This window comes from Medicago sativa, chromosome 7 (genome assembly GCF_051527215.1).
Source record: "Medicago sativa cultivar Bolivia chromosome 7, Bolivia_mono, whole genome shotgun sequence".
In the NCBI taxonomy this organism is placed as follows: Eukaryota; Viridiplantae; Streptophyta; class Magnoliopsida; order Fabales; family Fabaceae; genus Medicago; species Medicago sativa.
Window position 1 is genome coordinate 49233144 of NC_140755.1, and position 8242 is coordinate 49241385.

The window sequence follows — 8242 nt, forward strand, 5'->3', positions numbered from 1 at the left end:
TTATAATGCAAGAAAAGAAGAATTGAATAAGTATTTTTAGGTCCAAAATTAGGGTATAACAACAAGGAGCGCGGAAAAAAATTGTTAGTACATATAAAGTAATACTAAACGTATTTAATTTTATTATATTAATTTTCACAAAAATTGCACACACATATATGTATACATAAATTTTATTTGTGTTTGAGTGAAATTTATGTTAAAGTTGTTGTTTTTGATATGTTATTTTGAATATTAATAATAATAGAACCATCACATGTTACTCGTGAGCTCTTTATTTATTGTTTAGAACTTTTTGACCTATAAAATACAAAATTTTGTAACAAACTCATAATTTCTTTTTTATTTATAATAAATTACCAAAGTATTTTCTAATTTGATTTGTTGACTTCGAAGCTCAACAGTCATAAGAACAACGAATATGGGCCGTTTGATGTTATAACATCAATAGTCGTGTGTCTTGTGATTTCACTATCTCAGTTTAGATAATTTTTAAATATCACACACACACTCACCCACTCTCGTACAAGAAACTCTCTAGTTTCTCTCATTGTCTATAGGAGGGAATCATATCTTAGTTTTGCAGAAAAAATTCTTTATCATTCTAGGGATTTTCCTAAACATCCTTACGCGAAATTAGTGATTCTCATAATGGTTCCTCCTCAACTATGTTCAAATCTTTCACCTCCACCATCACATTACACCACATATTTGTACCAAAATCAATGCAATCAACTTAAGGAACATCCTTTGAATGAGGCTAACCATCACTCTAGTATTCTGCGATGGTTCCTTCCCCCATAAACCCATTCCCTTTGATCCCAACCCATCGGTACAAGGCTACTCAAACCAATGGGTCTCAGAGAGAATTTATCAGTGCTCGAAATCCAATGATCTTTGCACCAAACCATAATAAGTTGGAAGACATACATGGTCGCCTTAACACTAGCAAAGGAATTTGGGATTTGTCTACAAAAAATCTCTTTCAATATGGTGAAACTTCACATCCTCGGGTAAGTCCCTCTCTATCACCATCACTAGGTTATGATGCACATCAATCTGTGTCAATTAATCCTGAGCTTCAAGGAGATCTTTCATGCAATGATGGAATTGGAATCAAATCCCGAGAAAATGATCAAGGATTTATGCTCAATGACCAAGAGCAACTGAAGAGGATTCAAAAGAATACTGAAATTCAACACAAGGATCCCAATCAAATCAAGGGGCAATGGACTTCAAATGAGGATCGGTATATCAAATCATTTAAAATTTTGTATTGTCTTTGTCTATTGTTTTAGTTTTTAATTTGATTCATCTTACCTTGATTATATTTTTTTTTGTTATTTGTTATCAATTCTTGTCATAAGTAAACAATGAAGAATTATTTTATATTTTTATAGGGTTCTTATCCAATTGGTGGATTGCTTTGGGCATAGAAAATGGTCTCATATTGCAAAGTTTCTGAAAGGCAGAATTGGAAAACAATGCAGAGAGAGATGGAATAACCATCTTCGACCAGACATTAAGGTGTCATTCTTTTGAATCATTTCTGGATTTTATTTCTTACACATACACATAAATAAAATAATATCAACTCTAAGCAATATTGATTCTTGCTTATTTTTTTACCTTAACATATTTGATTTTTACATGTATACACATAGTTGCATCAAATAAAACAAAAAAAATTACGGATGCATGTAAATAAATGAATCAATGCAAGTAAAATCATTGTGTGTTTATGATTTTATAAAGAAAAGCAGAATTGGTAACTATCATAATAGTTTAATAAACATTTCAATGGATTTATAATGATCTTTTTGTAATACATCACCACTAGTCTAGTTGTCTATTTTTATAAATAAGTATTGTACTTAATAGAGATACAATATTCTTATTGTTCCTATCATCAAGAAATATTTTCTTTAAAGACATTTTTTCAAACATTTTTGAAAATACTGACGATGAATGTGTTACTTTTTGTAGATAACAAAAATGACGATGTCTATAGACAACTCTTAGTCATGATTTATGTTAAAAGTTTATTTTGTTTTCCTTTGTTGCCGCTTCCTATCAAAATAATTCCCGTGGAATAACTTGGCTCTGTTTTTAATTACATTGCATTGTAAAATGTTATCCTTAATTGTCAGACAATGTAAATGATCGATGTTGAACGCTAGATATACACGAGTGTGACTCAATTTATTTTTAAAGTAATACTTGTCAAAATTATTCCATTTAATAAGTATTTATGAATATTATCTTTTGTCCATCCAACACTTGAAGTTGACCATGTAAGCTTATGATCGATACATTACTCGTATTTCAAATATTTTATCATACATTGGATTGAAGTAAATTGATGATTTTTTTTTTTAAACTTTACAAAATTTGTAGGTTTGATATATTCAATTAATTTTATCATACATTTGGGATTTATTAAGCGGTGTAACTTCACCAAGAGGTTTTTCAAGGGAAATTTAACAAGAGTGTTATTCATACAATTGGTTGATCTCCAATATGCCTATATGTGTTAAATTGGTGTTTGACTTTTCCTATTGTTTATGATTCTCTATCACAATGTCAAATATACCACAATTTCATGAAGCAAGAAATCCAAAATTTTGTTCTCTGCACGGTGCCACCGTGGGAACAAATACATGCTATATTTTGTTGTATGGCTAATTAGAATAAGTCATTACTAAATTGATGAAATGTAAATATTCCTTACATTAAATATAATTAAACCATATATCTAACCCACACATATTGTTATGTATGATTTCAGAAGGTTTCGTGGACCGAAGAGGAGGAAAAAATATTAATCAAAGCTCACAAAATAGTTGGAAACAAGTGGACTGAAATTTCAAGAAGATTGCCAGGGCGCACCGAAAACTCCATCAAGAACCACTGGAACGCCACTAAGCGCCGCCTAAATGCCAAGAGGAAGAACCGAGGTAAGAGTTCAAAGGGGATGCTACTTCTAAAATACATAATGGAAGTCACCAATGCTAAGGAAGTTGAAAAGGAGCCGATGACGTATTCTACGAGCATGGTGGATATTAGAAATCAACCAAATTTTGAAAGCTCAGAGAGTGATTTTAGAACTGAAGGTTTGGCTACTCCAGAGACCGAAATTTGTGGGTATGTTCCAATGACGTTCAATGGTGATGATGGAATGGCAAGTGGATCTAGTACCATGATGAATTATGAGTTTGGATCATATGGAATGGAGTTTTTTCCTGAGGTTCCTCTTAGGCAAAAAATTGATCTCATGGAGATGATCTACAAAAACCCTTAAGATGGGTTGGGTTTATTAGTAATAAAGTTATCATGAATTTATGTTTCGTTTATGTTATTATTTAACTTGTGTTTTGCGATGTGATGTATTGTTTTAATGACTCTATTTAGAGTTATTTTGTTTTGCTAAGTTTTATGGTGGATGGAACTAATGCTTGTTTCCTATTATGACTTGGATGAGTAACTTTTATGGTGACTTGAAACCTTTATTGTGTGGTCTAATGTCTTTTTAAGGTAATATTATCTCAGTGATCAATCGATCTTAACATGTTGCTTTATGTTGATATAATTAAAGTTGCAAAGATAAAGTCAATTTTTTCCACATGATTTAAATTCTTGATTTCTATGATCAGGTTTTGTGTAAAGATATAAATTTTCACACCTTTATGGTATCCAAGCTTCTTGTTTCAACGGATTGATTTGTATGAATTCAGATTTTAGATAAGCCGACTCAAAATATGTATTACTAATGTATTATTCTCCCAGTGTCATAGAATACTTTCTCAAGAAGGAAAAAAAATCATCTCAATTTTTCATACTTTCTCTCATACTTTTTCATGTTTAAAGTTTTAACCCTTACCCAATTTTTATCCCTTACCTAAAATTAGGGCCGGCCCTAGGCATAAGGCGGGGGTGCAACGGCCTAGGGCCCATGCCGGTAGGGGTCCTAAAAAAATTGTGGTGTGGGGTGTGTATAGAAATATTTGATTTTTTGGGGGTACATATAGCCAAGTTCATTGAAAAGCCTCAAACATTGACATGATGAAAGGTTTGGTTGAAGCATGTTAATGTTTTCGGCCATTTTGCCGCAAACATTTTGTTGCTATATATACCTCCGTATATACAAATATTTCTATATACACCATACCTATAAAAAAAAACTTTGGTTGTTCTTAATAATGTTTCAAAAAAATTATTATCGAAAAAATTGGTGATATCTTTTGGGTCATATGTTCCTAATATTGTGCTTCACTAATATTAAAAATATTGGTCATATTTATTATCCAAGAAATTGGGATAATTTTATAACAAAACAAATTATATTTTAGTTGAAAATGAACCTACTAGAGAAATTAATCTTAATCTTGTCATTCAAAGGTTCCATAAAATTTAATTATATCATTATGGTAATGTCAAATTTCTTGAATTGATTAAAAGGATTGCAAAATTGAATTTGATAATACAAAATCATGTTTGTAATATCCTGCTTATCAGTATCGGAATATTATCAGTCAAGCGTGTCAGAGGAAGAAAGTTTATGAAAAGTAAGTTGATGGAAATATTTATTATGTGATGTCAACTTAATACAAGTTAAGCATCAGTGTTGGATTTAACACGCCTGAGGCAAGGGTATTCTGGTAATTGCACGAAAAAGGATATTTATTGGATTTTGGCACCAAAATATCACATTTTCCATCTTCCTTCTCTCTCTAGGTTTTTGGGTAAAGAATTCTCTCCTCCTTCTCTCTAGATATGCGCCCCTCCTTCCCTCTCCAATCCATCCAAGGCTTTCCAAATCATGCAATTGGTAACCAAACAAGAATCATAGAAGCTTCAAGGACAAGAAACGACAAAGAGAAAGGATTGAGCAAGGATTCTTGGCTTAGGGTTTGAACTTGGGAAAGCTTGGAACTTGAGGAATCACAAGGAATATGTTAGGTGAGTTCTTAGATAGAACCCACCATTGGGATTATGTGTTTAATTGCAAGCAAATCATGATTTTAGTTAAGTTTAGAGAAAATATGATTTTTAGTACCCTAGCTTTGATCTAGTCTTGTACATGTTAATAATGTCATGAAAGACGTTTTATAAGGTATATATATGTTGCTGGATGTTTTGGTGCATTGCAGGAACCATTAGAATGAGCTTTGGGTCAAAAATTGGAAATTTGGTACCACAGACCCGAAGAACTACGCTATTAGCGAAATCTACGCTAATAGCGAAATTCTTCAGGATGAGCCACGCCCCAGCTGAGCTATTAGCGCAGCTTCCTGGTCTTGGCCAACATGATTTGGCTTGTTGGTCCATCCTAGGGTCGGTGGTGCATTCCATAGCCTTTCTTTCATCGTTTTATAACTTTATAACCCCAAAACAACATCTAGGCAATGCACATAACATCAAATGATTCTTGAAATGAAAATCATGGCAAACTTAATAAGAATGGCAAGAGTGATTCAAGAGAGTTTAAACCGATATTACTCGGGTAGTGATGAATTAAGGAAGGGCATGAACGTAGAGCCTTGACATAGCTTGTCAAGAACTAGAATAGTTAGTAAAGAATAGAATGCTAGGCATGAGTAGTATGCTTGATTAGATGCGAAGTGATATAGAGTATTCTCTTCGTATAGAAACTAGAGTGCCATACGAGTGTGGCCAGACGTGAATTGATTAGACATCTCTTCACATAGCAAGTTAAGCAAGCATATAGTTTACCTCTAGTCGGATCGTATAGGCATCCGAGGTAAAAGAGATAGCTAGCTTAGATTTATTACTCATGCATTTATAGACCAATACATTAAGTTAATTGTGCCATGTCTCTTGGGACCACACTAGGTTGGCTCAAGGGGTTTCCATTAGGTGAAACGGGGTTAGCCGTAAGGAACCCGCATGTCACTTAGTAAGCAAGATGTAGTGGTCGTGTCTCTTGTGTCCACACTAGGTTGGTTCAAGGGGTTTCCATTAGGAGAAACGGGGTTAGCCGTAAGGATCCCGCACACCACTGCAGGAGTGTCGTTGGTTATACCTTAGATAGGTTTCCATCGGATAGATAGGGATTGCGCTCTCGGGGTTACTCCACTCGGGGCTTTCCGTAAAATGAACTCAGATAATGCTTGTTTGTTAAACGCTAACTTATGAATGAATCTGACTGTGCATATTTATTAGACATATTTATGTTATGTCATAGAGCCTTGACGTAGATCGTCAAGAATTAGTAGAGCCTTGACGTAGATCGTCAAGAATAGTAGAACATAGACGTAGATCGTCAAAACTAGTATGATAGCAAGATAAGATACGTTGTTAGAAACATCGTATTTTGCATTAGAGCAAATAGAGAAAGATATGCCGATGACGATCTTAGGTTTCCCCTAATCGTCCGGTTTAGAACCGTGCCATGATTATGTTAGAATTAGGCCTCGATACGTAGAGTATATTCTTGGCATTGTGGTTTTAGATTCCCCTTGACCGCCATGACACGTATAGGAGTGAAGCCTATAACAAGTGAGATAAGACTATGACGGCCCTAGTATGCACGACCGTCTAAGTATGGAAGTCCCCACACACATATAATCAACCGTCAGGTTGTATTTTAGACACGTGGTGACCGTAGGTTTCCCTGAGGTTGCCTATAGCCTAGGATTTAGGGGAACTCACTGAGACATTATGTCCCATCCCAATCCTTATTTGTTTCAGATAAACAGGTTGGATTAGCAAGCTAGTAGCCGAATGGATGATGCGACAAGTGTTCGTTCGTACCGCTGCAGGACAATGTGGATATTCAAGGATGCATCTATTATACTTTAGAAAGTTGAGTTGCATTATTATGTACGAACTCATTTGGTTGTATATATATTCATTCGTAGTTGTATTGTTGTAAATTTTTAATGTATCCAGTACTAAACTAATACACATGCTAGACTTTCTAGATACGTCTAGTATGGGTGTTACAATGTTAGACGCATTCATGATCATGAAACCGATGTGAGACACATTTAGGATCATGTGACCCACCTTTTTTTTTTTGTTCCTTTTTGGTAGTAAAAAACGAAATGAAGACCTGATAAAATCACAATAATGAACTAAAAAAATTTATGATGTATTATTAAAGGGGCCCTTTTTCTCGTATTATGTCTATGGCCCGTAAAACTCTAGGAACGGTCCTGCCTAAAATTCCAAAACACTCCCATTCATATATGAAAAAATCTAAATCTTCCACGTTATTTTCTTATTTATTTTTTCAACATGAGAGAACCCACCTCTACTTAGAGGTTTAATTGTACTTGTAGATGAAGTGATATACATTTCTGGAATTTCTAGCCAATGGATATGTTTTGCAAGAGAATTACTTATTTCGTCACAAAAACAAATAAAATATGGTTAAACACACACACATAAATTGAAAAAAAAAATAAAAGAGAAAGTATTTGAATGATGCGACAAAATTATTTTTCATTTATTTTTCTACATTTATGTAAGTGTGTCTAAACATTTTTCATTCGTATTTGTGTCCAAGTAAGACTTGCTCGTTTTGCAAACACATTTTCTGATACCAACACCGTGTGTGTGTGTGTATACACTTTTTAATTTTTACATTATTTTTTTGCTTCTTAGTTCTCCTTGGTTCAAACTTCAACACACATTTAAACTTAGCTGCCTCCCATATTTGCTATAGAAAGTTGCACAAAAGTTGTACAAAAATGGTTGTATAAAAATCATTTCTCTTTGCTATATCATGTCAAATAAATCAAGTCTTCAAAAAGACCATTATGCAATTACATGTTAAATCTCTATCCATGCAGTTGTGAAAAAGAATAAAGAAGATACATGGAAAACAAGAGACAGAAATTTTCAATTGCTACGCTCTTACCCTATGTTTATGCATCAAATAAGAAGTTAGCGCAATCAAACCATTACTATTGGGAAAGATAGATTAAGAAGTGTACCATAATTAATCATCATAAGTTTACATCAATAGCAGCAGCAAGAGCAGCAATGTCATATTGAAAAACAATTTAAATAAGAAAAGTAAAGAATCATGAAAAAAGGCAATAGTAATTTAGAACATAAGTAATAGGTCTTGTTGATGTTTCTAGTTCTTTCCACTACATCCATTCAAAATGAAGTTGGCGGGGAATGGAATCCTCCTCTAGGGCTGGACAATCGGACGGTTCGGTCGGATTTCGGATGGAAAATGCAAATCCGAGTGACCACCGTGGGTGGAAAA

General features: G+C 33.8%; 1 pseudogene; it reads left to right on the forward strand.

Moving 5' to 3' along the window:
• Window positions 1-651: 651 nt before the first annotated feature.
• Window positions 652-3429, forward strand: LOC146906419 (uncharacterized; annotated as a pseudogene).
• The last annotated feature ends 4813 nt before the right edge of the window (window positions 3430-8242 follow it).